This window comes from Lissotriton vulgaris, chromosome 5 (assembly GCF_964263255.1).
Source record: "Lissotriton vulgaris chromosome 5, aLisVul1.2, whole genome shotgun sequence".
NCBI classification, from domain to species: Eukaryota; Metazoa; Chordata; class Amphibia; order Caudata; family Salamandridae; genus Lissotriton; species Lissotriton vulgaris.
The window spans coordinates 401,166,868-401,185,619 of record NC_141693.1 but is presented as its reverse complement, the minus strand read 5'-3'; the positions used below and the strand labels follow the sequence as shown (position 1 = coordinate 401,185,619).

Sequence of the window (18,752 nt, the reverse complement as noted above, 5' to 3'; positions counted from 1 at the left end):
ATTGCGATTCTTGTGTAAAACATATGCACTGCAATGAATAATAGACAGAAGCAGATGCAAGTGATCTGCAATATGAGACTATTGAAAAGAGTAAACTATTCCGCCACTGTGCTAAAGCAGTATATATATGCCGGCATACAAGTACTGGGTATAGTGTACTCCTGCTATGCGCTCCCTAGAAACCTAGAGCGGGTGATCTGCCAAAATCCCTTACTGGATGATCTAACTCCCCATTACCTGAAGGTAAGAGTATGCAGGTCCCTGTCTTGGTCACAAGTTGGACAGCCCTCCTTGCAGAGGGCAAACAGAAATCAGCCGGGCTGGGTCTCCGACAGCAGCGACTACCTCGCAGCTCCTCTGATCTGACCACAGAAATGTGTGTGTATTTATAATAACAATATCCATGCTTCCATGCTGAGGCCTCAATTCAGACACTCTGTTCATCACCACCCCCTTTTCTGAATCGAGGCCTCAGCCAGGCAGTCATTGTTTATCCTCTTGTGATAGATATGCCACCTTACGGATGAATAATAAATATCAACATTTGCACAATGTATCTTTAGGCCTTGTACTAATTGTTCAAAGTGTTGTGATAGTGTACTTACGGATTGGAAATGTAAACAATATGTTTTCAGAGAAATGCATCCTGCACTGTCACACAGGCAAATCAGTGTCAAAAGTATTTGTGTGGAAAAGAAGGCAACTTAAGAAATGTATGCATGTAAAATGGCAGTGTTTCTTCCTGGGCCTAATGCAGCCACGTGACAGGAGGCGGTGGTAATGGAGGTGTTGATGATGGCAGTGAGAGTGGGGGTGATGATGGTTCTTATAAGGTTTTATATGGAGTGGGGGCATGGATCTGAGGGGGCTCCTGAGTGGATGGTGTTCACCAGGTTGGTGGATTCTTAGTTCGAGAGGGGCTTACAATTACTTCACTGTTGTTTGGCGATGAAGGAGTTGTCCGGCTGGTCGGGGTAGTTCGTATCAGTATGCTGTGGGTGAATGTGTATCTTCATTCGAAGAAGTTTGAAAGGTCATTGCAGAGTGGGGTGGGATGGGATGGGATGATGTAATTGTTGGCAGTTGCGGGAATGGAGAACTCCTTGACAATGATGAAGAGTTCTTTGCCGCTGTTGGAGCTGGCTTCGAGTCTGCGAGTTAGGGCCCTTTTCTTTGTGTCTTTGTGTCTTGTAGTTGTTGGAGGTAGAGGTTGAGGTTGAGGGTGGCTTTGTATGTGGATCTTGCAGCAGTGTTTTTGTCTAGGCTCCATTTTCTCTCAAGTTGTTTGCACTCCCTGAGGTCATTCGTGTACCAGCTGTGTCATTTATTGTTTTTGTAGGTCTTATGTCTGGTGGGATGTTTTCACTCTTTAATCTATTCAACCGTCCACCCATCCATGCTTTCAAGCAACCTTTCACCCTTGCTTCAATATATCTTTTCATCAATTGATCCTTCCATCAAAAGATCATTTTACCAATCCATCAATCCTTTCATCTGTCATCCATGAAGCCTTCCTTCATTTGCTCTTTTCAACCTCCAATTCACCAAACCCTTTATTTTCTTCCATATTTGTGCTTGCATTTGCTGACCTCCATGTTGAGAGGCTTGGGCTCTAGTTTTTCATGATTTGTTAAAAAAATATAGAGCCTCAATCAATCTAATGAAAAATGGACTGCCCAATAAAAAATATAGGTGTTCAGTGTAACTCAAACAATCAAGCTAACCTATAATTGGTAACAAGAGAAATATATCATGACAATGGATCAAGTCTGTTATCACTTTACAAAATTAATTAGGTCTTTATCTAATATTTGGAAGTATCCTGATCTATACTACCCCCAAAGTGTTTACCCGTGTGCATTATTTCCTTACATCTCATGTTATACTAAAAAAAGATTACAAATCCTCACTCAGTAGATGTGTCATATTGTTTGATAATATGGTTTGCTCCTCCTCATGGTTAGTGTTATTCTATCCATGGTGGACTTTAATGAAGTTCTTCGGAGATGTCAATGTAGAGTCACACAAAAGTGCAGAGTGGATTAGTTCTACTCTCCAACAGATGATATTGTTTTTACACTTTAAATAAGGATAGGTCTTTTGCAATAGGACAAACATGAATGTCTCAATAAAAACATGAGTGTCTTTATTAAAGCTTTCAAGTCTGTTGTGTCAACATGATTCTGCTCAGATCAATGCCCTAAAGATCATGGGCATTTGTCAGGACCTTGTGCCTGAAGTGCAAACCATTGTAATGGTCGAAAACCCTCCTAATCATAAAAGTTTAGGATATTCGACCACTAAACTACTTTATTTAATTTATTAACCCCAATTAATAATTCAGGAAAGTTTTCCAAATTATTAAAGGGGTTAAGTAAACATTAAGGAATTGCTATTTGGAATGGGGTGTGTTAAGAGCATTCCTGCCAGATACAACTGCTTGAGGTATGTATTAATATTTTTCGAAATCTGGTTGCAAAACATTAGCATTTTACTACCAACTGAAAATTGATAGCAGCCCACTCGCAACGGGGAAGTGACATCTTCCCCTTTGAGAATGTTGATAAAACACTTTTGAGGAGTAGGCAAGTTTTTTTTAACTCTTCATTCTTTTTAACACATGTCTCTGCAGTAAAAACAAAGGATTGCTTTATATAAAAGCCATCACAACCATAATTGCCTACTTACCTTCACAAGGCACCATACCTGTGATGGCTGTGAGTCATAGTAGATTGCAATTTGCAATCTACCCTATTAGTACTCATGAGGGTGGTTGAATATCCACCAATGACAATTTGGTATTTTGCGAACCGATCTATTACTACATAGGCCAGTTTGCAAAGTACCACACAGACTGCAAAAATACTGGTCACAATTTACCAGTGCTTCGTACATCTGTCCCCTGGTCCTCTCCCTACTCTCTAACTCTAAAGTGCCTTGTATGTTTGGTATGTGTTTATTTTTACAAAAATGACACACCTGTATCTTGATGTAGCTCGTCTTGCTGAGAAGGAGTGCATTTGTCATGCTCACATTCAACATCTTCTAGTCTCGGTCCTTTGCAGGCCAAACCTCCATTAGATGGTGTTGGGTTATTGCAAAGCCTGACTCTTCTCTTCTTTCCAGAGCAGTTACTGGGACAAGGCGACCATGGCGACCATTCAGACCACTGACCATTTACTGGAAAACAAACAGGTAAGGAAACCCTTACCATCAGAAACATTGAGGTGCAATGATGAAACAGCTATACATTTTGAATCATATGACACAGTGGTAATAAAGATTTGTAAAAAAGTTGTGGAGTGCTTTCCCAGGTCATCTGAAAAGCATTCAGCAGGATGGAACAGTAGTTGGTTGGGGCCATCTCCTAGGTGGAATATTTGTGATTTATGTTTTTCAATTCAGAGATCGAATTAGAAACAAAGCAAACAATTTAATTAGCAAAAGTCCCAATATGTTAAGAGGGAGTCTAGGAATGAGTTTTAAAATGTATTAGTGACATGTTGAAAAGGTATAACAGCACCATAACAAAATTATTTACCCACACTACATAGAAAAGGTGAATTTTAACTGTCTCATTCTAGAGACTCAGGTTACGCAGACATGACTTGTATTCTCACTTTAATCTTTCATAATCACTTCCCCTGTGGCCTGGAAGCCTTAGAAAGCTTTCTTATGATAGACAATAGATGTAGTCTCTGCAAGAAAAAGATCTGTACTGCCTAACATTGTGTCTGAATTGAAATCAGAGTCTTGCATCGCTGAAAAAAAAACACACCTCTGACACACTTAGGGCCATTTCTGGAAAGAGGACCAGTATTTTCCAGTTCACGGCAGAACTGGTTTCCTAATGCCCCATCTGCAACAGGAGAAATGTGCACTAGCTCATCAGTGACGCCTTCATGAAAGTCTCCTCTGCTTCAGAAGCTTGCCCACTGCGGAGAGGGCCTTAGGCACCCCTTCTCCAGTGGATGCGCTGCAGCCCTTGCTCTCCCATGCCCGGTCTTTGTAGTCCACCACCTTGAGTTTGGCCACGAGGTCCTCAAGAGATAAAGCGATGTGCAAGTCCTGCTTATTGGCAAGGACCAGAAAGGGGACACCGGCCATGAAGTCATTGTTCAAGACGTTTAAGAGCTCAGAGGTGGTGTCTTCCAGTCGTGCCTCATCTGTGCTGTCGATGACAAAGATCAGCACGTCTGTGTCCTCCAGGTACTCCTTCCAGTTGGGGTGCAACTTATCCTGCCCGCCCACATCCCAGATAGTGAGAGACACGTTGCTGTTTGTTTCAAAGGATTCCACGTTGAAGCCTACGGTGGGGAACGTCTCCACGGTTGATTTCTCTTCAGTTTGTACAGGAGTGTCGATTTATCGGCAAAGTCCAGGCCCATCATCACCAATTTTGCCTGCCTCTTGGATTGGGGTTTGGAGTTGGGGGCACCCATTCTGAAGACCCAACAGTTTTCCCCCGTAGTGGACAAAGAGTCTTCGTTTTACCAAACTCCAATCTGTCGCTTCATCATGCAGCTAAAAAGTCAAACTCTGCTCCTGTCCGGCCGAGTAAGCCGGCTCCTCCTCTGAGAGCAGGTCTCTTTCAACTCTAGCAATGAGTTGAAAGAGACAGACATTGTAGGAAATGATTAGGCATCAACCACTTCGGAAAAGCCTCTAAATGTATATATTTGTGATTTCTTTCTTTTTTTTTGATGCTTTTCTATTCATAAACACAGAACATAATCACAAGGCGGCAGGTGTGTGCACCAAAAGATAAAAGCAAAAAAGAAAAGAACAGATCTATAGAGCTAATGCAAGATCCTTTCCATTCAAAATTTCATAATATTAGATTCTCACAAACCTAATACCTATCTCTAAACATTTTGAAATTATTAGCAAAAGTAGTGTAGACATTACATATTATTATAACACTATAATCAATAAAATGGACAGTAAAACATACAATTGATCTTCAACACAATCAGTGTGTTGACCCACCGTCATCCTCCTGACAGGACTGAATCCAGTCCGAAAGGAGCCACCAGGTTTCCCTACCATTCTGCCTTGCCCTTGTTCCCTAGTGCTCATACAGTACTATTTCCAAATTAAAAAAAATTGTACTATTGGGCTTGCAAACTAGTGGAGCAAAGAACAGTGTGCCTCAGCTCCAACGAGTCATAAAAACTAAGATTGTGAGACCTGAGTCTTTGCTGCCATTTAGTATTAGGTTTATCCAGATTGTCCAAGGATCCTCCTCTAGGCATGTACACAATTTAGTAATCGTGCTGTCTACCTCCGCGAGTAATAGGAGCAGCAGGATCACCCAAGAAAACCCAACAAAACTACCCACTTTCCTCTGCAAAAAATCCCTCACTTAAAGGTATTTCAAAAAAATCGTTCAACCCGATATCAAGTCTAACCCAAAGATCTGCAAACGGAACCACGTGAAGTCCTCGAAAAAAATTCCAGAGCCTTCCTAACCCATGCCTCTCGTACCTTAATATACATGAATCCTGGAAACTATTTGGCAACTCCTTGTTCCTCTGGATAGGAGTATACCAGCTAAACTTCCCTAACACAGATTATTCCGGCAGCTGGACCAGTTTTTAAAAGCAGACATCAGGATCTTGAACCGTGATTTGTGGTAGTAACTGGACTCCAATATATTAAGCAAACAACCCTTGGCAACTCCCCCAATAAGCAGCTCATAAATAGATGGAACATAATCCCCAGATCCTTGACCCCATGCATTGTTATCAAATAGTGGGCACATACATTGTAAAGCTGCAGCTAGATAATACAATTCGAGATTAGGTAGCCGGCATCCCTCCTCTAGCCAGGCAAGGTTGAACATGTGCTTGCCACAGGACCAGATAACCTGAAAATGATGACATCTATTAGTTTAAACCATGAGCTCTCAAATTCGAGTTGAATAGTGAAAAAAATAGTACAACACTTTTGTGAGAAATAGCATTTTTGCTATATTAGAACATTGGAATGTTGGGAGCTCCATTGAAAACAATTGAGTGCTCTGGGCTTATAATGGCTGGTATAAGCCTGGAGCTCCAACATTCCAATGTTTCTTTGTTCACAGCTCTGGCTGTGAACAAAGGCTTCAGGGAGCCTGAGGGGATTCCAATCCCCTCACGCTTCCAAAAAGCTTTGTTTTTTTGTTAGAACATTCTGTCCTCTAGTGACAGAATGTTCTAATAGCCTTATAGCCCTTCGTAGATGGGCTATACCGCTATTAAAGTCCCTCTCCCTTGTTAAAGGCCCTCGCCTTCGGCTCGGGGCCTTTAACGCTGGAGAGGGTCTTTAATAGCCGGTATAGCCCTCTACGGAGGGCTATAAGGCTATATTACACCTACCTATTGATAAATACAAGTTATCCCATCTTAAAAGATATTTTATAACTTTGCTAATAACTGGAGCCATATTGATCTCAACGATCTGTTCCAATTTGTAGTAATAGTGACCGCTAGATAAACTGCCCACTCTACCACCCAATGATCTCGGGTTACCAAAAATCTATTCACATCTAACTGTGTTTTGTTGCTGTTGAATAAGTACCCTGACAGTTTACCAAAATCAGTGGCCGTATCCTCCATTGATCGCAAAGCCCTGTCGGGGTCCACCGTAATTGCAGCTATGTCGTCTGCACAAGCTAGAGTTTTTGTCTCCCATCCGTGCTGCTTGACTGGTGTAATATCCAAGTCTCCTCATGCTTGCGAACAAAGGGATCCATATACAAAGCACACAATAATGGGGAGCAAAGATACCCATACCTAGTTCCACTATCAATTGGAATCAGCCCCGATAATTTTCCCATCATCTGCAGGCGAGCTGCAAAACATCGCCTGAATTGCATTAATAAAAGACACCCCCACCTCCCAAGCCCAAACAAGCCCATTGTCGTCCATAGGTAATTCTAGATATCCTGTTGAATGCTTTTTCAGTATTCAACAGGGCTACCACCATGGGCAATTTGCAACCTCCATTGTGTCCAGGAGAGAAATCACCTGGAGAACATGATCAGAGGTACCCCTCCCGGGAATTAAGCCATGCTGCTTCGCTGCAACTAGTCTAGAGATGATACGCCTCAAACGATTAGATATAAACTTTGAGTACACATTTATTGCAGTATTTATAATGTGATTGGCCTATACAAGCCAGGATTATTCTGTACTTCCCTTTTTTTTTAAAAACAATAATGTTTGCTAAGGCCCAATAATCATAGGAGAGCGGTGTCCATTCTTGCCCTGAAAAAAGAGCTCCTGAATATCAGCCATCAGTACCTGTGAAAATACTTTATAAAATTCTAGGGGGATCTGGATAGTACCCACTGCCTTCTCCGTGACAAGATCCTGCAGTACTAGTTGGATTTCGTCCACAGAAAAATCTCCCCCAGGAGATCACGGTCTTCCTGAGTAGCCTTTTTTAGAGCTATCGAACAAAAAAATTGTTCCAGATTCTCTACCATAAAAGGACTCTGCACATTATACAAACTACTATAATATTTGTAAAAGACTTCCCGTATCCCATCTGGATTGGTTACTGTTATCCATTGATCATTCAGTATATCACTGATATACCTCGCAGCCAATTTTTTTCTGGTTCACACCGCTAGTGGATGCCCTACCCATTCATTATATTCAAGGCACTCTTGTTTCCTAGCCAGAAATTTTACAGCCATCTTTTTAACTTTCATTTCATACAGTGTTCATTTTGTAACTGAAATTTGAGGTTCAGCGGGGGAGCGATCACTTAAGGTATGCATTAATATTTTGTGAAATCGGGTTGCAAAACATTAACATTTTACTACCAATTCAAAAATGATAGTAGGCCATTCGCAAATAGGACAGGACCTCTTCCCCTTGGAGAATGTTGATACAAACATTATTTTAGGAATAGGCATTAGTCCATAGGATCACTGCCTACTCCCAGACTTTCTTTTTTTAACTATTTAATATTTTTAAACACATTTCTCTGCAGTTGAAGGAAAAAAGGATTGCTTTATTTAAAAGCAATCACAGACATGATTGTCTACTTACCTCAGCAGATCACCATTCCTGTGATGGCTGTGAATCATAGTAGATTGCAATTTGCGACCTAACCAATTAGTACTCAGGAGGGTGGTCGAATATCCAACAACTACGATTTGGTATTTTGCGAACCGATCTATTACTACATAGGCCAGTTTGCAAAATATCACACTGGCTGCAAAAATACTGCTTGCAATTTGCCAGTACTTCGTACATCTGTGCCCCGGTCCTCTCTCTACTACATGCCTAACTATAACCGTAGAGTGTCTTGTGTGTTTGGTAAGAGTAATTTTAACAAAAAGGACACACCTGTATCTTGTTGTAGCTCACTTTGCGGAGAAGGAGTGCATTTGTCATGCTCACATTCAACAGCTTCTAGTCCCTGTCCATTGCAGGCCAAACCTCCATTAGATGGTGTTGGGTTATTGCAAAGCCTGACCCTTCTCTTCTTTCCAGAGCAGGTACTGGGACAAGGAGACCATGGCGACCATTCAGACCACTGACCATTTACTGGAAAACAAACAGAAAAGGAAAAACTTACCTTCATAAACATTGATGTGCAATGAGGAAACAGCTGTACATTTTAAATCATATGATACAGTGGTGATTAAGATTTGTCAAAAATAATACAGAATGGGAAAAATGGAGGATGTAATATATGAGGTATGGAGTGCTTCCCCAGGTCTTCTGATAAACATTCAGCAGGATGGATCAGTAGTTGGAGGGGGCCATCTCTTAGGTGGAATATTTATGATTTATGTTTTCAATTCAGAGATCAAAATGGAATGCGAAGCAACCAATTTAATCAGCAAAAGTCCAAATATTTTTAGAGGGAGTCTAGGAATGAGTTGAAAGAGACAAACATAGGAGGAAATGATTTGGCATCTACCACTTCGGAAAAACCTCTAAGCCTCTAAATGTATATTTCTGCTTTCTCTCCTTTTTATCGATGCTTTTCTATTTTTTTCATTAATACAGAACATAATCACAAGGCGGCAGGTGTGCGCATCAAAAGATAAAAGCAAAAATGAAAACATCAGATCTATAGAGCTAATGCAAGTTCATTTCCATTCAAAACATCAAAATTTTAGAATCTCACAAATCTAATCCCTATCTATAAACATTTTGAAATTATTAGCAAAAGTAGTGTAGACATTACATCATATTATAACACTATAGTCAATAAAATGGACAGTAAAACATACAATTGATCTTCAACACAATCAGTGTGTTGACCCACCGACAACATGCCGACAGGACTGAATCCAGTCCTAAAGGGGCCCCCAGGTTTCCCTACCATTCTGCCTTGCCCTTGTTCCCTAGTGCTCATACAGTACTATTTCCAAATTTAAAAATGTTTTGTACTATTGGGCTTGCAAACTAGTGGAGCAAAGAACAGTGTGCCTCAGCTCCAACGAGTCATAAAAACTAAGATGGTGAAACCTGAGTCTTTACTGCCATTAAGTATTAGGTTTTTCCAGATTGTCCAAGGATCCTCCTCTAGGCATGTATACAATTTAGTAATCGTGCTGTCTACCTCCGCGAGTAATAAGAGCAGCAGGGTCACCCAAGAAAACCCAGCAAAACCACCCACTTTCCTCTGCAAAAAATCCCTCACTTAAAGGTATTTCAAAAAAATCTTTCAACCCGATATCAAGTCTAACGCAAAGATCTGCAAACGGAACCACGTGAAGTCCTCGAAAAAAGTTCCAGAGCCTTCCTAACCCATGCCTCTCGTACCTTAATATACATGAATCCTGAAAACTATTTGGCAACTCCTTTTTCCTCTGGATAGGAGTATACCAGCTATACTTCCCTAACACAGATTATTCCGGCAAGCTGGACCAGTTTTTAAAAGCAGACATCAGGATCTTGAACCGTGATTTGTGGTAGTAACTGGGCTCCAATATATTAAGCAAACAACCCTTGACAACTCCCCCAATAAGCAGCTCATAAATAGATGGAATATAATCCCCAGATCCTTGACCCCCTGCATTGTTATCAAATAGTGGGCACATACATTGTAAAGCTGAAGCTAGATAATACAATTTGAGATTATGTAGCCGGCATCCCCCCTCTAGCCAGGCAAGGTTGAACATGTGCTTGCCGTCCTGATTTTGCCACAGGACCAGATAACATGAAAATGATGACATCTATTAGTTTAAACCATGAGCTCTCAAATTCGAGTTGAACAGTGAAAAAAATAGTACAACACTTTTGTGAGAAATAGCATTTTTGCTATATCAGAACATTGGAATGTTGGGAGCTCCATTGAAAACAATGGAGTGCTCTGGGCTTATAATGGCTGGTATAAGCCTGGAGCACCAACATTCCAATGTTTCTTTGTTCACAGCTCTGGCTGTGAACAAAGGCTTCAGGGAGCCTGAGGGGATTCCAATCCCCTCACGCTTCCAAAAGGCTTTGTTTTTTTGTTAGAACATTCTGTCCTCTAGTGACAGAATGTTCTAATAGCCTTAAAGCCCTTCGTAGATGGGCTATACCGCTATTAAAGTCCCTCTCCCTTGTTAAAGGCCCTCACCTTCGGCTCGGGGCCTTTAACGCTGGAGAGGGCCTTTAATAGCCGGTAGAGCCCTCTACGGCGGGCTATAAGGCTATATTACACCTACCTATGATTGATAAATACAAGTTATCCCATCTTACAAAATATTTTATAACTTTACTAATAACTGGAGCCATATTGATCTCAACGATCTGTTCCAATTTGTAGTAATAGTGACCGCTAGATAAACTGCCCACTCTACCACCCAATGATCTCGGGTTACCAAAAATCTATTCACCACTAACTGTGTTTTGTTGCTGTTGAATAAGTACCTTGAAAATTTACCAAAATCAGTGGCCTTACCCTCCATTGATCGCAAAGCCCTGTCGGGGTCCACCGTAATTGCAGCTATGTCGTCTGCACAAGCTAGAGTTTTTGTCTCCCATCCGTGCTGCTTGACTGGTGTAATATCCAAGTCTCCTCATGCTTGCAAACAAAGGGATCCATATACAAAGCACACAATAATGGGGAGCAAAGATACCCATACCTAGTTCCACTATCAATTGGAATCAGCCCTGATAATTTTCCCATCATCTGCAGGCGAGCTGCAAAACATCGCCTGAATTGCATTAATAAAAGACACCCCCACCTCCCAAGCCCAAACAAGCCCATTGTCGTCCATAGGTAATTCTAGGTATCCTGTTGAATGCTTTTTCAGTATTCAACAGGGCTACCACCATGGGCAATTTGCAACCTCCATTGTGTCCAGGAGCGCAATCACCCGGAGAACATGATCAGAGGTACCCCTCCTGGGAATTAAGCCATGCTGCTTCGCTGCAACTAGTCTAGAGATGATACGCCTCAAACGATTAGATATAAACTTTGAGTACACATTTATTGCAGTATTTATAATGTGATTGGCCTATACAAGCCAGGATTATTCTGTACTTCCCTTTTTTTAAAAAAAAACAATAATGTTTGCTAAGGCCCAATAATCATAGGAGAGCGGTGTCCATTCTTGCCCTGAAAAAAGAGCTCCTGTATATCAGCCATCAGTACCTGTAGAAATACTTTATAAAATTCTAGGGGATCTGGATAGGACCCACTGCCTTCTCCATGACAAGATCCTGCAGTACTAGTTGGATTTCGTCCACAGAAAAATCTCCCCCAGGAGATCACGGTCTTCCTGAGTAGCCTTTTTTAGAGCTATCGAACAAAATAATTGTTCCAGACTCTCTACCCAAAAAGGACTCTGCACATTATACAAACTGCTATATTATTTGCAAAAGACTTCCCGTATCCCATCCGGATTGGTTACTGGTATCCATTGATCATTCAGTATATCACTGATATACCCCGCAGCCAATTTTTTTCTGGTTCACACCGCTAGTGGATGCCCTACCCGTTCATTATATTCAAGGCACTCTTGTTTCCTAGCCAGAAATTTTACAGCCATCTTTTTAACTTTCATTGCATACAGTGTTCATTTTGTAACTGAAATTTGAGGTTCAGCGGGGGAGCAATCACTTAAGGTATGCATTAATATTTTGTGAAATCGGGTTACAAAACATTAACATTTTACTACCAATTCAAAATTGATAGTAGGCCATTCGCAGATAGGTAAGGACCTCTTCCCCTTGGAGAATGTTGATACAAACATTAATTTAGGAGTAGGCATTAGTCCATAGGATCACTGCCTACTCCCAGACTTTCTTTTTTTAAGTATTTAACATTTTTAAACACATTTCTCTGCAGTTGAAGGAAAAAAAGGATTGCTTTATTTAAAAGCAATCACAGACATGATTGTCTACTTACCTCAGCAGGTCACCATTCCTGTGATGGCTGTGAATCATAGTAGATTGCAATTTGCGACCTAACCAATTAGTACTCAGGAGGGTGGTCGAATATCCAACAACTACGATTTGGTATTTTGCAAACCGATCTATTACTACATAGGCCACTTTGCAAAATATCACACTGGCTGCAAAAATACTGCTTGCAATTTGCCAGTACTTCGTACATCTGTCCCCCGGTCCTCTCTCTACTACATGCCTAACTCTAACCATAGAGTGTCTTGTGTGTTTGGTAAGTGTAATTTTAACAAAAAGGGCACACCTGTATCTTGTTGTAGCTCACCTTGCGGAGAAGGAGTGCATTTGTCATGCTCACATTCAACAGCTTCTAGTCCCTGTCCATTGCAGGCTAAACCTCCATTAGATGGTGTTGGGTTATTGCAAAGCCTGATCCTTCTCTTCTTTCCAGAGCAGGTACTGGGACAAGAAGACCATGGCGACCATTCAGACCACTGACCATTTACTGGAAAACAAACAGAAAAGGAAAAACTTACCTTCAGAAACATTGAAGTGCAATGAGGAAACAGCTGTACGTTTTGAATTATATGACACAGTGGTGATAAAGATTTGTAAAAATAACACAGAATTGGAAAAATGGAGGATGTAATATATGAGGTATGGAGTGCTTCCCCAGGTCTTCTGATAAACACTCAGCAGGATGGATCAGTAGGTGGATGGGGCCATCTCTTAGGTGGAATATTTATGATTTATGTTTTCAATTCAGAGATCAAAATGGAATGCGAAGCAACCAATTTAATCAGCAAAAGTCCAAATATGTTTAGAGGGAGTCTAGGAATGAGTTGAAAGAGACAAACATAGGAGGAAATGATTTGGCATCTACCACTTTGGAAAAACCTCTAAGCTTCTAAATGTATATTTCTGCTTTCTTTCCTTTTTATCGATTCTTTTCTATTTTTCTTCATTAATACAGAACATAATCACAAGGCGGCAGGTGTGTGCATCAAAAGATAAAAGCAAAAATGAAAACATCAGATCCATAGAGCTAATGCAAGTTCATTTCCATTCAAAACGTCATAATATTAGAATCTCACAAATCTAATCCATATCTATAAACATTTTGAAATTATTAGCAAAAGTAGTGCAGACATTACACATTATTATAACACTATAAGCAATAAAAGGGACAATAAAGCATACAAATGATCTCCAACATAATCGGTCTGTTGACCCACCGTCAACATGCCGACAGGACTGAATCCAGTCCGAAAGGGCCCCCAAGGTTTTCCTACCCTTCGGTCTTGCCCTTCAACCCTTGTGGTTATACAGTGCTATTTCCAAGTTAAAGAAAGCCAGGAATTACCCCTGCCATTGCTGAGATGATGAAGGTTGTTGGTCCAACCAAGAAGAAGCTATACACAACAGACAAACTGCCAAAGCCACAAAAATCAGAGGCTCCCCATTTTTCCTTGAGCTGGATTTGCTTATCCCCAGTAGCATAGTTTATGGAGTAAGGGATATATCTATGTCAAGGATTTCACTTAAAAACTAATGACTTCACATCTAAAGACATCCAAGTAAGTACAATTTCAAAACATATTAGTTAAATCAGCCTTCAGCTTGCGGCAACAAGGGCTGTGTATCCCTGTCAAACTTTCCCATTTAGCAATTTCGATGGCGTAAAAAATAAATCAAATATAGTTTTGTACTATTGGACTTGCAAACTAGTGGAGCGAAGAACAGTGTGGCTCAGCTCCAACAAGTCATAAAAACTAAGATGGTCAGACCTGAATCTTTGCTGCCATTTAGTATTAGGTTTCTTCAGATTGTCCAAGGATCACCCTCTAGGCTTGTATACAATTGAGTAATCGTGCAGTCTACCTCCGCGAGTAATAAGACCAGCACGGGCACCAAAGAAAACCCAGCAAGACCACCCACGTTCCTCTGCAAAAACTCCCTCACTTAAAGGTATTTAAAAAAAATGTTTCAACCCAATGTCGAGTCTAACCCAAAGATCTGCAAACGGAACCAGGTGAAGTCCAAGGTAAAAGTTCCAGAGTCTTCCAAACCCATGCCTCAAGCACCTTAATATTCTTGAATCCTGAAAAAAAGTTCCAGAGCCTTCCAAACCCATGCCTCAAGCACCTTAATATACATGAATCCTGAAAACTATCTGGCAACGGCTTGTTCCTCTAGATAGGAGTATACTAGCTATACTTCCCCAAACCCAGTTTATTTCTGCAGGCGGACTACTTTTTAAAAGCAGACATCAGGATCTTCAACCGTGATTTTTGGTAGTAACTGGGCTCAAATATTTTAAGGAAACATCCCATGGCAACTTCCTCAATAAGCAGCTCATTAATAGATGGAACATACACCCAGATTCATCAAGCTGTAATTGTCTCACAAAGGGCCAGATTCTGAGAATCTGGCCCTTTGCGAGCGCTATGTTTGCATTTGGGATTCATCATCCCAAATGCAAAAATCGCAATTATAGAAATCGCTAAATTGAAAAAAATCACATTTCAGGAATCTCAATTAGAGATTCTTAAATGCTATTTTTGAACCTATTTAAAATTGCGAATTCGCAATATGAGGCCGGTATTTACCGCGAAGTGTAACTTCGTGGTAAATAACGAAAACTTAGAAAAATGCACTTTAGTGCATTTTCTAAGTTGTATGTTACACACACACATGTCCTTTGGACATGTGTGTGCGCAACACCAGTGTACATTTGCATTTCCGGGGTGCTACAGGGTGTCCTTTGGACACCCTGGCACCCTTGAAATCGCTTCATTATTTGCGATTCGCTAATGCTAATCGCAAATAAGGAATGACTGGAAAGCCATTCCTTATTTGCGATTAGCAATTAGCGAATTGCTAATAAGGAAGTAGTAGAAATCGCAAAAAATATTGCGATTTCTACATGCATCCTGTTTTGGGAGTCTTTAATAGCGATTCCTTAACCCGTTAACCGCGGCGGTAATTCCGCCGCGGTGCGGGCGTTTTTGTGCGCGGGTGGGGCGCCATCGGCCAATGGCCGACGGCAGCACTGGGCAGGTAGTGCTGCCGTCGGCCATTGGCAATTAAGGGGTTAATAATCGCTATTAAGGACTCGCAAAACGGCACTTTGATGAGTCTGGGGGATAATCCTTAGACCCCTGACTCTCGGCATTGTTATCAAACAGTGGATGCATATATTTTAAAGCTGTAGCTAGATAATACAATTTAAGATTAGGTAGTCTGCATCTGCCCTCTAGCCATGCAAGGTTAAAAATATGGTTGCCTTCCTGATTTTGCCACAGGACCAGATAAATCTGGAAAATATGACATCTATTAGTTTCAACCATGAGCTCTGAAATTCGAGTTGAATAGTGCCAAAAAAGTACAAAACTTTTGTGAGAAATAGCATTTTTGCCATAATACACCTACCTATGTTCGATAAATACAAGTTATCCCATCTTCTACAATCATTTATATCTTTGCTCATGACTGGAGCCATATTGATCTTAACGATCTGTTCTAATTTTGTAGTAATAGTGACCCCTAGATAAACTGCCTGCTCAACCACCTGATAATCTTGGGTTACCTTAAATCTATTCACCACTAACTGTGTTTTGTTTCTGTTCAATAAGTACCCTGACAGTTTACCAAAATCTGTGGACGTATCTTCTATTGATCGCAAAACGCTGTCGGGTTCCACCGTAATTGCAGCTATGTCGTCTGCACAAGCTAGAGTTTTTGTCTCCCACCATTGCTGCTTGGCTGGTGTAATATCCATGTCTCCTCATGCTTGCAGACAAAGGGATCTATATACAAAGCAAACAATAAAGGGGAGCAAGGACACCCTTACCTAGTTTCCCTATCAACTGGAATCAGCCCAGATCCTTTCCCCATCATCTACCAGCGAGCTACAATACATCGCCTGAATTGTCTTAATGAAAGAAACCCCCACCTCCCATGCCCAAAAGAGCCCATAGCCATCCATATTTAATTCTAGGCATGTTGTTGAATGCTTTTTTGACATCCAACAGGGCTACAACCATGGACTTGTTTGCAACCTCCATTGTGTCCAAGAGAGCAATCATCTGGTGAACATGATCGGAGGTACCCCTCCCTGGAAAGAAGCCAAGCTGCTTCGCTGAAACTAGTCCAGAGATGATACGACCCAAATGATTAGACATGAACCTTGAGCATACATTAATAGCAGTATTCATTAATGTGATTAGCCTATACAAGCCGGAATTATTCTGAACTTTCCCTTTTTTTTTTTAAAACAAACCCCAATAATGTTTGCTAAGGCCCAAGAGTCATAGGAGAGTGGTGTCCATTCTTGACCTGAAAAAAGAGCGCCTGAATATCAGCAAGCAGTACCTGTGAAAATACTTCATAAAATTCTAGGGGGATCTGGTTAGTACCAACCGCCTTCTCCGAGGGAAGATCCTTCAGTGCTAGTTGGATTTCGTCCACAGCCAAATCTCCCCAGGAGATCACGGTCTTCCTGTGTAGCCTTTTATAGAGCTATCGAATGAAAAAATTGTTCCAGATTCCCTACCCCAACAGGAGTCTGCACGTTATATAAACTACTATAATATTTGCAAAAGACTTCCCATATCCCATCCGAATTGGTTACTGTTATCTCTTGACCATTCAGTATCTCACTGATATATCCCGCAGCCACCTTTTGTCTGGTCCACACCGCTAGTGCAGGTCCTACCCATTCATTATATTCATAGCACTCTTGTTTCCTAGCCAGGATTTTTTTTAAATTCTTGTTATTAAATCAAGGCATCAAACAGAAAAAGACACATTACAGATGAATCACATTATAATCTGCAGTACAGTGGTGAGAAGAGAGGGGAGCAGAACCAAAATATATACTTATTAAAGGTATCACGGGGATGGGGAACATCAAATACTGAATTTCTAGGTGGTATACAAATCTCTCCTCTATACTGATTCCATTGATTCCAAATTGAAGCCCATTTCCGGGTAAGCCCTCTCGCAATATACACAGTTTTTTCTCGGAACATACTCCAGTCCAAAACCTTCTTCCAGTTCTCGAGGGTGGGAGGGAGCTCAGCACCCCATTGTTGGGCGATATTTCTTTTCGCAATCATATAGCTCAGTGTGGTCCAGTGTGTCTGTGCATTATTAAGATCAGTAGGTTCCCATATACTGAGAAGGCACCTTCGTGTCTCCGGCAACAGAGAGACCCAAGTGACCTCTTGAATAGTATTATGAATCCTACCCCAATACTCGGTCATATAGCGGCACTCCCAAAAAATATGTAAAAAAGTACCCACCAAGCCACATTTACGTCTACACAATCCATCTTCCGACAACCCCATCTGTACAAGGCGGGGACCAGTAAAATAGACCCTATGCAATATTTGTACCAGTCGCAATCTTGCAGGAATAGCGACTACTTTTGGAGAGGACACAGCTAATTGCCAATCTTCATCATCCAGTTCTAAGCCATCTCTTGTCCACCTAACCCTCAGCTCCTTAAGTAAGTCCACCCTATTATTGATAAGTTTCTTATATATCAGGGAAATCATTTTTTCGGGGAGATGACCATCTAAGATTCTATCCTCAAGAGGCGAGGCCTCCGGTAGCTCCTCCTCTATAGGAAGAGCAGCCATTAATGAGTGTCGAGCTTGCAAATAGCGGAAATATTCAGAGTCTGAAAGCTCAAACTCTACTTTCATTTCTTTGAATGATTTTATCCGCCCCTTGCCCCACATGTCCTTAATAGTGGAGATCCCCATCAGCTCCCATTTATCAAATCCCTAAGTGTTCCACAGCTTACCTAATCTCTCCGAAGCAAAAAGTAGGGTTGCCAAATGTTAATTTGTCTTTCTACCCCAAAGAACTCGTGGCATCATGCCAGATTTTTACTGCATGTTTCGTCGGTCCCGTGAGACTGAGCTTCGCCGGTTTAGAATACAGTGCTCTATTATAACTGCCACACAGGAGGAGCCATTTGTCCATAGCATATCCAGGATCTTCAACGGGCCCATATGTTCCATGATTGATAGCAGCCAGCTGGGAGGCCCAGTAATAATGCTTGATATCTGGAAGGTACACTTATTTTGGGCTTACCTTCCTTATGGATTACCACCACCGACGCCACTCTCTGGTCCCTAGGCATGATTCCCTTCTCCCGGGCCTCAACAAACATACCATGAGGTAATGGGCTAATTTATCCGGTCTAAGTTTATAAAGTTCAATTGGGAGTTTGTTAGGACCCAGCTCCTTACCTGAGTTCAACGAGCAGACAGCTAGAGCTATTTCATCAGCAGTTAGAGGACCATCCATAAAATTAATATCCTCCTTAGACAAACAAGGAAGCTGTATATCACGAAGTAATAAATGGGAGTCCTCCTCCCGTCGATCCGAGACAGA

The 18,752-nt window shown here is 41.3% G+C and overlaps 1 pseudogene; it reads right to left on the bottom strand.

Moving 5' to 3' along the window:
• Positions 1-3,900: 3,900 nt before the first annotated feature.
• LOC147710957 (ADP-ribosylation factor-like protein 11) lies at positions 3,901-4,578 on the bottom strand (annotated as a pseudogene).
• Positions 4,579-18,752: the final 14,174 nt, after the last annotated feature.